Source organism: Notothenia rossii (genome assembly GCF_949606895.1).
Source record: "Notothenia rossii genome assembly, chromosome: 11".
NCBI classification, from domain to species: domain Eukaryota; kingdom Metazoa; phylum Chordata; class Actinopteri; order Perciformes; family Nototheniidae; genus Notothenia; species Notothenia rossii.
The window spans coordinates 32357474-32373126 of NC_136910.1; the positions used below are offsets into that span (position 1 = coordinate 32357474).

Consider the following 15653-nt stretch of genomic DNA (forward strand, 5'->3'; position numbering starts at 1 on the left):
AAGCAGTGCAAGTATAAAATATATGGATATCAATTTCATGATAAACATTGTGGAACAATGATGAAAAATGTTAATGGAAGGGGCGACGTAAAACTGGCAGAAAACAACAACAAACTTTTGCCGAGCGAATTGGAGAGCTTCATCAGCAGCACGGGGTAAAAGCCACCAATGAGCTTACAGCTCGAGATATCAGCGAGTCGTTTCCCATCAAGCATTTCACTTCCGCTGCCCGTGGAGAGGAACTACGCTGCCTCGCCGCGCCTCGCTCTCAAGGCTGCGGGCGTCTTTGTCCCGCGAGATTTCAACGTCTCATGTAGGCTAGCCTCCAGAGCAAGTCGGACAAAATGACTAACCATCATGCAACGCACTAGCAAGACGTTGATCGCAACTGCGCAGGTCTGCGCAGGTCTCGCTTGTCTCAAACAGGCCTACTGTTGGAAGCTCAGGTTCAGTTCAAAACTGTATCCAGTCATGCCAACGAGGGTCTGTTTCCTGTCTTGTGAGGGGAAATCTTCAATGTATGCCTTTCCGAGGGCACAACCACGACGAAGTCAGTGGTTGACATTTCTTGTTAGCACTGTTCCTTCAGATGTTCGATCCGGTATTGTACTGTGTGCGCGGCATTTCACGGACCAAAGCTTCGCAAACATTGCAGTGATTCATGCCGGATATGCACAGCGTAGGACACTGAAGGACGATGCTGTTCCTACTTTGTTTGGACCAGCGGGAGATTCGGGTACTCAACCTGTAAGTACGCATTGTTGTTTGTGTATTTATGAGGTTTAAAACAAACAATCTACCACGACTGTTTAAATGGGTAAACGTTTTTGGGGCTGCTAAGCCATTGACACAGTGCTAACTGGGCTAACTAAGTTGCTAGCGTTTCCATATATCAACTCCAATGTCAGCAGATGCCTTACGGCCCGTCCACATTACAGCTTCGACAGCTTCAAAAACGGTTCCCAACGCGTCTGCCCATTCACTTTGAATGGGGTGACGTCACGTTGCCTCGCTTTTTGCCGAACTGAATTGTGGGTAGCAAAGCGGAGCTTTCCTGGAGTTTATATATATATATATATATATATATTGCTCGCATAAAATCCCAGGGTGTTTTTGCTCTGTATGCCGGGGGCGGGACATTCATGTGATTGGTTGTTGGTCGCGGTCCTCGAATAAAATCCCCAATTTTCAGACACGCCCAGCTCAAAGCTTTTTTTGAAGCTATAGTGTGGACGGGCCGTTACATGTATCGTAGGGTGACCAGACGTCCGCGTTTTCCGGGGACAGTCCCCGTTTGTATTGGCCTGTCCCCGGTTGAAACTGTCCCCGGAAATGTCCCCGTTTTTTAATATACGTTAAAAACACATAGCAAGGTGAAATAAAACGTTTCATGTCAGGAAACACTGGGTAAACACAGGCTGTGGTCAAGCCAGTCCCCACTTCGGAAAACACAGTCAAGCCAGCCCGCACGTTGTATTGCGGTGCGCGAATATCCTATGCATTACGGTAGAGGCCTGTAAAAACTGCCTTCAAAATAAAAGCGTTTACTCGGTCAATAACAAATATACCTAAAAAACACACCAAACATATTAATATATACTGGAGCTTAAATTAAGAAATATGTACTGTTAACGATGCCACGATCTTAGGGCAGGAATACCGTGAACATAGTTTAACGTGACAGAGGAATAAATACACACATACACCATCGGCTTTGCTTCAACCGGAAGTGACACGTTTTATTGTGCATGTCCCTTTTCTTTTATCACGGAAATACACGAAGTGATTAGTATAAGAGTATTAAATAAACAAATTCATATATTACATTTCATAATTCAACACCCCCACTTACTCTTATACTGCACAAATTCTCAACATGAATTCAAATGTAAACACCTTATACACTATAATAATATTATTAATAATAATATAATAATAATAACAGTGTTTTTTTTTATTTCTGGGCTTATTTACATTCCAAACAAATACTTTACAAATGTCTCACTTTTGACCTTTGTTGCAGGCTTAGTGAAACTATCAGCAACCATATCAGCTGTAGGGCAATAGTCAATGGTTATCATGTTATCACTCAGTACAGTTTGAACTAAATTATACTTGATATCCACATGTTTACATCATTGACGACATACTTAGTACAGCGGTTAAGCCCTCAAATCAAGGGAAATTGTGCACTTTTTGAAAGAAACATGAAACTTCTACCATAGTTAGTTTATATCATGAGGTTTATTTTTAGATGTGGAGGGAAGTCAAATTTGACCTCTGAGGCCCGGGAGAGGTCAAATCGGGGATGGCCACCAATAATATTCAAAACTGACTCACTTTGGAACCGAACACTGTAGAAAAACACTTAAGGTGTCATTTCCCACAAATGTTAGGGTGCCCATTCTGTTGGTGATACATTTGAGACCAATATAATTCAAGAAAATGCATTTATGTTAAAGTCAAGGTAAAAATATATCAAAATATTTATTTTTTATGTACCCAAGAACATTCTTCAATTGATTTCTTTGTAGTCTCAGTATTATTTAGTTATAAGTTATTATTTCATGGGGTGTGTGGATATTTGTATGCATTCTCAGCACAGATTTATCAGCAGTTGACCCCCCTAGACCATTTCCACAGACTACCTGCAATACCACCGCGGACCACTGGTTGAAAACCCCCTGCTCTAAAGCTTCAGTAGCCTACTTATTCGAGGGGTTGTTGCTAGACAACATGGTGAGAAGTATTCAGAAATGCCCCTTCTGACACTTCTGACATTTCTAACAGGTAAAAAGATTGACTATGAACAAACAATATTATTAAAAACAATATTAATATTAATATATGCCTTTGAATGCGAATGTATTGAATTTGACTGTAGCCAGGAAGGAGTTTTCCTTGCTAGCTAGCAAGGAAAACTCCTAGCTAGCTAGCTAGCTAGCTAGCGTGATCAAAATAATTATCCTAGCTTAAGTAGAAGACAGTCTGGAACATTTCTGTTTGAGCTGAGTAGTTTAATGATTGAACAGAGTATTTTCTAGAGATGTCAACTTGGTTATTATGTCAAATTTGGGTAACATTTTACCTGTCATAACAGTAACAAAACACAGTCACGGACATGTCACGAACATGTCATAAACATTATGTCAATGTCATATATATATGACACATATATGTCATATCATTGTCATTAAGTGTCATTTGGTTTAACCTAACCCTACAAAAACCGAATGACACAATGACAACAGTGTTTAATACAATGTTAAATTGTTATCTTTTCAGATTCCCACGTCTTGCTGGAATTTTAACCCTCACCATGTCAAAGCGTCACAGCTTGATGGTCCCTACCCAGCCCTCGTTATCCAAGCAATCCAAGCCACCCCCCAGCACTAACTGGGACATTTGTGTCCTCTGTCAAGTCAAAACAGATGAACCTTTACAGTGTCCTCTCAGAAACAAATATAAACAGTCTGTTGGTAGTGGCTATGTATCCCTCACAGAAGACCTTCTCCGGTTCCATACCCTTCAGCATATGCCAATGGACCTCAACCTGGAGCGATTAGATGATGGAGATGGCATAGAATCCACTTTGAAGAGACACAAGGCAGAGTGGCACAAGAGATGTCGGCTAAAATTCAACAAAAAAGCATATGATGAGCTAAGTCGGGGGAAATTAACTACAGCACAACAACAAAGTACCTCATCTGTACACACGCGATCTGCCCACAGCCATTCACAGTCCACAGAACCTACTTGCTTCTTTTGCAATGAGCCTGCTGCAGGTTCCTCAGGTTTGCATAATGCATCAACCTACAACATTGACAGAAATGTGAGGAAGTGTGCCCTTGAGCTTGAGGACACTGCTCTGTTGGCCAAGCTCGCAGAGGGTGACATGATTGCCATTGAGGCCAAGTACCATCATCGCTGTCTGTCTTCATTGTACAACAAAGCCAGGCAGGCTGCATCTAAACACAATGATGGAGATGATACTTGCCTACATGGCATAGCCTTTGCACAGTTAGTGGCATATCTGGAAGACAAGAACAGTGATGAGAACACTTCCCCTGTCTTGAAATTGACTGACATCGCTCAGTTGTACAAGACCAGGCTGGAACAACTTGGTCTGACTGTAGATAAACGGATTCACACCACCAGACTGAAAGAACGACTGCTTTCTGAGCTTCCACATCTGAGGGCACATTCACAAGGAAGAGACACACTTCTGAGTTTTGAGAATGACATTGGACCAGCTCTCATGATAGCCTGTCAAACTGACAGTGATGCCATGCACTTATTGCGAGCAGCACAAGTAGTGCGCAAAGAAATCTTTGGTTTGTCTTTCTCTTTTGACGGATCATTCCAAGAAAACTGCCAGCAGAGGGCTGTGCCACCATCTCTCTTGGCTCTCGTCAACATGGTACTTGATGGTACAAACATTAAGCATCAGACCACCACAAAACCTGCCCTAACAATCTCCCAATTGATGGTCTTTAACAGTAAGAAGCAGGCACGGAACATGGATTCACCAAGCTCAGCACGTACAAGGCACACCCGAGAAACTCCACTCCCTCTATATCTGTCCCTCAAGATCCATGCATTTACACGAAGTAGGGGGTTAGTTGACACACTGTTCAACCTGGGATTGTGTGTTTCCTATGACAGGCTGCTGCAAGTCACATCAAACATTGCCAATGGTGTCTGCCAGCAATTTAGGATGGAAGATGTTGTGTGCCCACCAAAGTTGCGTAATGGACTGTTCACAACAGGAGCTGTGGACAATATAGACCATAACCCAAGTTCTGCAACAGCCAAAGATTCCTTCCACGGCACTGGAATCTCACTAATGCAGCATCCCTCACACACACAAAGCGGAACTGATCGTGGTGTACTAGTGATTAGTCAAGATGGCTCTTCCACCAAGTCAGTGAAACCTCTGCCAACATCATACACAGTCGTGCCACCAGCTTCCCTCCACAAAAAGGAATTTAGTGTGCCACCTGTACAAGGTCCTGTGAGACCCTCCACCCTCCTAGTTTCTACAGCCGCCACAGAGGATGAATATGCATGGCTCAGAAAAGTCAAGACAGCTGTTGAAACGTCAGCCATTGATGGCATGATATCGTGGTCTGCCTACCATGCCTTTGTTCACCATGCCGTCATCCCTCCTGCAGCAATCAATGCATTATTACCTCTCTTTCTTGACAATGCACATTCAGTAGCAATGATTTGGCACTCTATGGAAATCGTAAAAAGAGCAATTCAACATGTGAACCCTGGTCAGATTCCTGTCATTGCTGCTGACCAACCACTGTATGCTCTCGCTAAACAAGTACAGTGGACCTGGCCAGACACTTATGGAGAAGATCACTTTGTGATCATGTTTGGTGGTCTACACATCGAAATGGCTATGTTGAAGTTGCTGGGAGACTGGCTAGAAGACAGTGGCTGGACCAATGCTCTGGTCCAGGCTGATATTGCAAGTTCTGGAACAGCAAATTCCTTCATACATGCCAAACATGTCACCAAGACCCGCCATGCACACCAGGTCACAGCTGCAAGCCTCTATACACTACTGCAACGAGCATACAATGAAAATTGCATATCTGATGATACAGATGCCATGCCACCTGACAGTCTATCTTTTGAGGAGTGGTGCATACAACAAGCAAAGGCTAGTGTTCACTTTGACTACTGGCATAAGACCCTGTCATTGCAGCTTCTCGTTTTGCGGTACATGAGGTCCATTCGTGAAGGCAACTTCCAGCTGTACATGGAATCCCTAACACAGATCATGCCCTGGATGTTCGCCCTGGATCACACACACTACAGCAGATGGCTTCCCGTACACATCCGTGATATGATGACTCTTGCGGACAGACACCCAGATGTCCTGGCAGAATTCAAGTCTGGACATTTCGTGGTGCACAAAACCAGCAACCAGTTCTCTGCCATGGCACTTGACCAGTGCCATGAACAGAACAATGCCATGGTCAAAGGTTCTGGTGGGGCTATCGAACTGACTGGCAATCCAGAAGCACTCAGACGCTGGATGGTAGCAGGACCAGAAATCGCCAGGATCACTAAAGAGTTTGAAGAACAGTCAACACACCAACAGCATGGACCCAGTGACTCTAGACACCATGACCAGCAACCTGGAGTGCAAGCCACATTCCTGAAGGAGGTTAAGGCACTTGTCACGGTGCTGGAAGAGATGGGGAATCCATTTCTAGAACACAGCCAAGATCTTTTAGTCATTGACACAAGAGACATCGTTGATACCCAAGTTGCTGATACTGTAAGAAGGATTTATACCATTGGTGAGGAGCAGTACACCGAGTTTGTGACCCAAAGGCTGGAAAGGTGTACAACACCTATCACACACCCTCTTCCAAAAAAAAAGTTGCCACTATTCAGCAGACCACCTGTGAAGGTCAAATCAAAAGAGAAAGCACAACTCGCTGCACTGAAGAGTGACTGTGGTCTTTTTTCAAGGCTGTACATCTCATGTCAAACACGAGATGGAGACATCAACCACTTCTTTTCCCACGAAAACCAGGCAGCACCTCCAGCTCTGTCAAGTGGAGGAAAACTTCGGTTCGGGGTTAAAGCAGATCTGCTTCGCTGCCTGGAGTCAAATCTGCTTGAAATCAAGAGTGTTCCTAAGACTGATGCAGTAATTCTAGATGGTGCAGCTGTGGTTCAAATGCTGAATCCAAAGTTATCAAGAACATTTCAAGAGTATGGAGAAACAGTGTTCATACCATACATCTCTGCTCAACTAGAGGTAAGCATCCGTGTTGACCTTGTCTGGGATGTATACCTATCTGCCAGCCTGAAAGCTTCAACAAGACAGAAGAGGGGAAATGGCAAGAGGAAAAGGGTGGCTCCCCTTACTGTGATGCCCAAGAACTGGAAAGACTTCCTTCGATGTGATGAAAACAAAACAGTTATTTTCCTTCCTGGCCCGAGAAGCCGTAAGTCTGCCAGTAGCACAGGGCAAGGAACTGTATGCAACAGATGGAACTGGAGTCCTCTGCTCTCCTGCCGATTCATGTGTGACCTGCCTTGCCCCATGTTCACAAGAAGAGGCAGACACCCGGCTACTTCTGCATGTGGCAGACGCTGTGCATAAAGGTTGTAAGAAGGTGACCATACGTACCGTTGATACAGATGTGGTGGTGTTGGCAGTGGCTTGTTTTAGCAAAATAGCTCCCGATTAACTGTGGGTTTCCTTTGGTGTTGGGTCGAGTTTCCGGTTTATCGCTATTCATGAAATGGTTGCCACAATGACTCCTATCCAATGCCTGACTCTCCCTGTCTTTCACGCTTTCACTGGATGTGACACCGTGTCTGCATTTGCTGGCCGTGGAAAGAAGATTGCCTGGGAGAGATGGAAGTCTTTCCCAGAGGTCAGTGATGCTTTCCAGGAACTCCTGTGCATGCCAAGTGAGGTCAGTGAAGATTCCATGTTACTGCTGGAAAGATTTGTGGTGCTCATGTATGACCGAACGAGTGAGTGCATGGAAGTGAATGATGCCAGGAAACAGCTTTACTCCCAGAAGTCCAGGAGTTTAGAAAACATCCCTCCAACCCAGGCTGCCCTCAAACAGCACATCAAGCGTACTTGCTTTCAGGCTAACGTTTGGAACCAGTCACTGGTCCTGGACCCAGAGATGCCAGAGCCATTTGATTGGGGCTGGACAAAAGAAACCACTGGGTGGCAGCCACTCTGGACAACTCTCCCTGAAGCAGCAAAGTCTTGCCATGAGCTGATCCGCTGTAACTGTCAGAAAGGGTGCACTGGACGGTGCTCATGTGTCAAAGCTGCACTTAAGTGTACAGATCTCTGCTTTTGTTCTGGGGACTGTTAAGATTTTTGATCACTACCAATATGTGATCCTGACATGAAAGGACTGTGGTGTTGTTAACCACTTCTCCGTCCCTTGATGATGATTAAAAAGTTAAATAATAAATCAGTTAAAAAATTACTTATTATTTCAATGACTGTTGTTATTGGCATTGTTATTATTGTTATTGACATCATTATTAACCTTATCATTACTGTTATTATTTTGAAAATAAACTACCTTTTTGCATCGTTCACCACCCTATGTTTGCATTATTTGACCTCCACATTGATCTAAATGCATTTTCTTGAATTCCATTGGTCTCAAAGGTATCACCAACAGAATGGTCACCCTAAAATGTGTGGCTAATGACACCTTAAGTGTTTTTCTACAGTGTTTGGTTCCAAAGTGAGGCATTTTTGAGTATTATTGGTGGCCATCTTGGATTTGACCTCTCCCGGGCCTCAGAGGTCAAATCTGACTTCCCTCCACATCTGAAAATAAACCTCATGGTATAAACTAACTATGGTAGAAGTTTCATGTTTCTTTCAAAAAGTGCACAATTTCATGGTTATCCGCTCTACTAACTGGGTTCTTGGATAGAGCAATTGCACCCTGGTTATCTTCAAAGATTTTCACAGGAGTATATTGACCCTCACTGTCCATGCTCTTTATTAGCTGCACAAGATACAAACTCTCTTGTGCTGTGGCAGCCAGTGCCATGTGCTCTCCCTCACATGTCGACAAAGCTACTGTTTGCTGTTTCTTTGATCTCCAAGAAATAACAGGCCCATTGCTAGTTAGACTAAAACAGTACCCTGTTATACTCCGTCTGTCATTTTGGTCTGTTGCCCAATCCGCATCACAGTATGCAACAAGTTTCAGTTTTTCATCTTGTTGTTTAAAACATAGCTCCTGATTAATTGTGCCCTTTAAAGGTGTTTGGTACATTTCACATTACTCTGTAGCAGTAGTCAATATTTACATACTTCTGGTCGTCACACTGTACTTTACATGCGTAGTCCTCTAAATACTGAGGTCTCTTCCTTTCTCTTTGGGGATAGCATCTATTTTGACCTTCTGCTCCCTTTCCTGTCTGAGTGTTTGTGTCATCTGTCTCAGTTCGAGCCTCCTGTGTCTCTTTTGGACACGAGTCAGTCCCCTGGGTTTCTGGCTTGGTGGATACAAACCTTTTCACATAGAAATCGTCATCACTTGCCTCCAAATCAGTCTGTGTATGTCGCTCAACTACACTTTTTGTGACAAACTTCACTTGCCTGTGTTTTCGAACACTACCTGTGTCTGGGTTGTAGACTAGGTATGCTGGGCTGTTTTTATCATACCCTACAAAAATACCCTTCTCAAACCTTGAGTCTAACTTTTTATTTTCCTGCTTGTATGCATAGCATACAGGTCCAAATACATTCATTTTCGAAAGGTTAGGCTTACGTCCTGTCAGTATGTAATAAGGCGTCTGTCCTACACGTCTGTTGTAACATCTGTTACGTATTACAGCTGCAGTCATGACGGCATATGTCCATAGCTTCTTTGGTAAATTGCTCTCAAGAAGCATGCATCTTGCCATTTCAAAAAGTGTTCTCCAGTTTCTCTCAGCTGTCCCATTTTGATGGAGTGAGTAAGGTGCTGAAGTTTCATGTCGTATTGCACGTTGTCTAAGGACCGATTTAAAGTTTGTCCCGTTGAATTCTGTACCGTTATCAGACCTTATACATTTGATTTTACCGTAAGGTGCGACATCAGCAATGAATTTCTCAGTGGCTTTGAAAGTATGACTTTTAGCTTTTAGGAAATACACAAATACTGCCCCTGAAAAGTCATCTGTAAAAGCCAATGTGTATCTGAATCCCTCCTTAGCCTCTGGCTCAATAGGACCTGCTAAATCAGTGTGCACAAGATTAAGCGCTGCTTTAGCTCTTGCATCTGGTTGTCTGTTCCTACTCTGAGCAAATTTACCTCACACTTCACAGTTAAGGTTAGATTTATCAATCCCACCCTTAATTTTCATCCCCTCAGTGACTTTTTCCAGACACATCATCATAGTTACAGTGACCAAGTATTTCGTGCCATGTTTGAATGTCATAACATCCATAACATGCATCGTCCTCAGCTTCACAGTCCACAGTGTTTAAAAAATAAAGTCTATCATATTCCTTGATGTCAAATATTTTACCTCTCTGGTGAATCAGCTGGTTACAACCCTGACGAAAGTTCACTAATGCTCCGTTGGCTGTCGCTGCTTTAACAGAGAAAATGTCTTGTGGATAAGACGGTATGTAGAGCGCGTCCTTCAGCGTCGTTGTCACTCGTCGTCCTTCGTCGTCCCTCCGTGTCTTACAGGCAGACCTACACCTCTCCTTTCTTCAAAGCGACACCACTTGTTCTTGTCCCGTCAGCCAATTCAACAAAGTGGTCTTTCGGTTGAAAAGTCTCATCGAACCTTTTAAACTTGTCGATGTTCATTATTATGTGTGACGTTGCTCCGGTGTCGACCATCAGCCCTTTATGTGTAACTCCGGTTACTGGACTGTCACGTACTTTAAAAACAAATGAGTTGTCCTCAATGTCAGTTGCTTGTTAAGCATTGTCTCTCTTTTTGCGTCTGCAGCATCTATATGTGTGGAGTTTTTGCAAAAACTGCACCACTGTCTCTGGTCTTTGCTGTTGCTGCTACTCGCACTTCGACACTCACGAGCCCGGTGCCCTTTCTGACCGCAGTTGTAGTAGGTGATATCGGGGCCATCTCTCCACTTTACCCAGCCACTCGCTTTCATAATATTATCAGATTCCTCACTCAAGTTGGCATTGTATTTTTCTGTGCTTTCATAGCTCCTCAACTTTGTTTTGAACTCACCAAAAGTTAGCTTCTCATCCCCTTGTGTAATGTGGATGGCAAACGGCCTAAAACAGATTGGCAGTCCCTTCAAAATCATGGCTATCAGCAGCCCGTCGCTAAGAGTCTCTTCAGCATTTCTCAGTGCTGTAATTGCCGTTTCGGCACAAATAATATAGTCACTGACGCTCTCATTAGCGGCTTTCTGCAGCGACGTTAGTTGAGTGTAGAGGCTGATCACCCGTGGTTTCCCTTTCCCAGTATAGTGGTCCCTCAATATTTCTAACGCTTTTCTTCCGTTGTCCGCTGCTTCTCTCAGGATCAGTGAAAGGCTTTTATCGTCCAGTACCTGGATCAATTCCGCATAGGCTTCTTCGTTTTTCTGATCTTCAGCCTCATCATCTTCACCTGGCTCCTCTAGGATGGCAGCCTTCAATCCTAGCAGTCGCAGGTGACCGAAAAATGTTGTCTCCCATAACTCGTTCTTCTCATCTCCGTCGAAACACAAATGGTTCCACCGGCTTCCATGGTCCCTCCTGGGCCCATAACCTGTTAACGATGCCATGATCTTCGGGCAAGAATACCGTGAACATAATTTAACGTGACAGAAGAATAAATACACACATACACCATCGGCTTTGCTTCAACCGGAAGTGACACGTTTTATTGCGCATGTCCATTTAATCACGGGAATACAGGAGGTGATTAGTATAAGAGTATTAAATGAAAAAATTCATATATTACATTTCATAATTCAACATGTACTATATAATGTGATCAATAATAATTTAAAACAAACTACGTATAACTACCACACAGGGTTGGCGTCATGGGGGGTCATTCGCGGGGTTGTTCTCTCTGCTAGCTGCTCCGTGAAGCTAGCTACAGGGACTCTGCATGCTCAGTTCATCCAGGGAACACAACTTGATCTGACCGTGGTTGTTTGTTCTTCATGCTTATATATCGGACTATTCTGACTCGCTCTGCGGTTAAAACAGACGGTGCATTAATGCGGTTTTGCGGTAAGTGAAATTTGAGTACTTTATTTATGTGTTAATGATTTTAATCAGCTACGTAATGAATGTTAAGGCTTGGGTTAGCGTGTAAGCGAGTGGTAGCTACATCGGTACTAACGATGCTAATAGTAGCCTCCAAGTTAAAATCATAGACTATATTTATAAAGGTTAAAACGAAATAGACAAGTGTTAAGCGTTAAGTGGGATAATACTGTACAACAAAAGGCTTCCGTTTGAGGTTGATAAAATAAGGTCATCCTTGTAACTAAGAGATATTTTTATTATGTAGGTAGGAACTGTATGCATCGCTAAGGTTAATTTAAATTGGCTGTGCTCAAGTATGTAGACAAGCTAATGTCGAAGTAGTGTATGTGAAATCAACCTCACAATAAGATGTGTGTATATTACAATTATTAATGTCATATTTCAAGATGATTACTTAGATATTACAATATGGTTGGTTGATCTGGAGTTCATTATTGAGCTTACACGTTAACGTCAGTCATCTGAAGAACGAACCCAAACCTTGTTGTTTTTATTAATTGCTTTACCAAATGGGTATCAAATAAACAGTAAGCATTGGTAACACAACTTCCAAAGTTACAGTAAAATAAAAAGGACCCTGACTCGGACAATACACAATCCAACATGTTCAACAGAAGAGAATCAGTTATATTGTTTGTACACATAGTACTTTACATATATCTGTTTGTTTAAGGTGTCCAGGTGATGCAGACAGGCTGGACCAGAGAGTGAGAGACAGAACTGGACTCCTCACAGCAGTGAACTTCAGCTCAGGTACAAAGACTCTTTTTTGCATACTGTACAAAGAAAGATATTGGTTTAAATGAATGAAGTATTGACTTTAATACACTGATATACATTCCATTAAACAATACTAGATCACCTACACATCAGTGAAGTTGATGGGGTTTTTCCATGCAAAAAGTTACATTTAGATGTTAACAAGCAATATGATTTTGTCAGCTTTCTAATTTAATGTATTAAAGGCAAAGATATTTAAAACATAGTGATAACTGCTACTATTTATCTCTCAATATTGTCTGTAAAAAACGTGGTAAAAGTTATTCTTTCAGTGAGAAAACAGAGCAAGCTTCTACAGTTGCACTACATTTCGATAACAGTTAAATATTATTTTGATAATAACATACATTTCAATGTTGATGAACTTCATACTGTTCATTCATAATCTGATTGTCTTTGTAGCTCAGTGTTGAAATAAAAAAAAAAACATTACAATTACAAAATAATTATATCTTCAGCCCCTAAACACACAAACACAGCACTTTCATAAATAACACACTTGTTCTGCAATAATATGTTTTATGTTTCCTGTAATTTTTGTTAGGAAAGGACATGCCTGAAAGACACAACATTTTCTCCTTCTCTGAGGGTCAAGAAGAACATCCAAGAGGAAAATTAAAAGCTGATGCTATGAGATTTTAAGACCAGTACACTAAGAAACTACTTTTATTGTAAAATCAGTCAGCTGATAGAATGCACCTATTTCCACATCTACACTCCATCAGCTGATTATTTCTATTTGCCTCGCTTTATGAGCTTCACATCAATTGTGCCTTGTACCGCAGAGTTTACAATGTCACAAATAAATGGGGCCAATCTTCAGTAAGATGCGAATGTGTAATCTAATCTAACATTTTCAGTAAGAATAATGGACAAAAGGAGTGCAAATACAATTTATTGAAATGTGAACCAAAAGTTAATCAAACATGTTTTAAATAAAAAGCACATATGGACAGAAGGTGTAAACCTATTAAATGTATAAGTAAACACATTTAGTCAAATAAAGTGACAGACTAGGCCTGTGCAGTTGGTATCAGCTTTGCCCAGCATGGGCTCCTCCATCAGGCCTAGTCCTCCTCGCAGAGGAAAGACCCTCAATCCTCTCCGGGCCAAACAAACAGACAGGACGTCCATCACACAGAGGTTTCTCCCTGAAGTTTCTGCAGCTTTCTGGACACCACGCTGTCTCAATCCGTCCACACTGAATATGAGAGGGGGAAAATGAAAATAATAAATGCTTTAGACAATAAGAAACATAAAGTTGACTGTTGAGTTACTCAGTGTTTTTAGATTGTCAATACTATTACTGTATAACTAATATATCAGGTTAAGAGGCACATTCAAATAAAGATTGGTCTTTAAATACATGTTGTCTTTTGAATTGTTTGTCTAAAGTCAAGGATCTAGAACTGGTACTTAGTTTTAATGATACAGTCTGGTTATTATTCTGTTTTGGAGGAGGCCTCACAGGTAAGAGCACTAACTTGCTACCATCACATGTACCTTAGCTTGACTTAAATGTATTAAACGTATAATTAAGTGATATCAAAATATAAATAACTAATGTCATGCAAACATATTAATATTTGCTTGATTCCAGTGTTGAATTTAGCCCAATTGCATACCAATGTTAAGGGATTTTAAGATTCTGAAGTATTATGCTAAAAACTCAATAACTTAGATTATTATTTATAGTTTTGCTGAATAGTTTCATGTCCGCTTACCTTAGAAACGTAAAATGCCACGGCAGTGTGCAGATGGGGAGCATGTTAGCTTAGCTTGGTAGCTTCAGCTAGCTCTGGAACTTTCAGCTCGGTGGCAGCAGGTCCCGCCTCGGCTCCGCCTCTTTGCCCTTATTTGGTGGAGGCTGGAGTAGGCGGGAGTTGAACTCTGACGTCAGTGTGGAGCCGTTAGTGGCCGACTCCGCCTACTAAGGGCTTCTCGGCAACTCTTCAGAATCCTATGGGTGACGTCACGGACCCTTCGTCCATTTATATATACAGTCTATGGTGAATACACATACTATACAGAGATGCTGTATGAGAAACCAATGTGAGTTTATAAAATTGCACAATATAAATCTATTTTAGTATACCTCAACAATGGAATTATGATCAGTAGAAATGGCCATGACATGGGACCTTTAAAACAAACGCTTTAACTTGTACAATTTTGAATCTGTATGTTTGAATATGGATCTTAAGTTGCTGTGACGTTGAAGACGTGCGACCCTGCTGTACTCGGCTGTTCCATAGCATAACATTAGCTTCTGGCCATTAGATTTATTATTAAAAAATTAGGGTAGACATGTGGATATTATTCGGCTGAACAAAACATGCATTTATGAAACAGCTTCGTTTTCAAGAGACCATATTTCGAGCTATTTTCCAAAATCCTATGGAGAAATCCCTTTGCTTGTTTGTCGAGCGCAGTTTATTTCCGGGTTGGCCTACAAAAATATGTCATCCCTGCACCACTCTATTGACACACCTCTTTATATTGGATTCTAGTACTTCCTCTATTTAATATTAATATTTTATAGAATATTCAGTTTCTTTTTTCAATGGCTTCTCTGTCATGTGACCGAATGTCTTCAAATCACTTTCTGAATTGAATACTAGTCTGTACACAATAGACACAGCTCTTTAGATTGGATTCTAGTACTTCCTCTATTTAACCCTTGTGTGGTGTTCATATTTTTGTTATTCAGCCAGTGTTCGTGGGTCTGGTGGACCCGCTGCCTTTTTGGGTTTCAATTCAACACAATCAAACTATTTTATGTTTAAAAACAGATGTTGACTTAATCCCAATTACAAGCAATATGCTCATTTCCCCATACAAATATTAATATAAAAATATTTATAGTATTCAAATGCAACAAAAAGACGTGTGTCATATGCAGCAAGTTTAGTTATTTGATCCAGCACTGATTTTGAGTCATTAGGTCACATGACCTAGAAGTTATTGAAGAAATATGCTAATATTTCCATCAAAAATATTAATATAAAAATGTTAAAAGTATTCAAATGCAATAAAAATAGGTGTATCCTATGCAGCCAGTGTAGTTATTTGATGCATACCTTATTTTGAGTGATTTGGTCACATGACCTG

The 15653-nt window shown here is 41.6% G+C and overlaps 1 protein-coding gene across 2 annotated transcripts in view; it reads left to right on the forward strand.

The window, feature by feature from the left end:
* The first annotated feature begins 201 nt into the window (after positions 1-201).
* The window catches only part of LOC307025778 (uncharacterized protein), a 30225-nt gene continuing 14773 nt past the window's right edge, over positions 202-15653 (forward strand). Inside the window, exon 1 of one of the 2 annotated variants that reach the window (XM_079660650.1) lies at positions 202-747. The gene's annotated coding sequence lies outside the window, so the exon portion shown is untranslated. The remainder of the gene's footprint in view (positions 748-15653) is intronic. The other variant, XM_079660647.1, reaches the window with a different exon arrangement.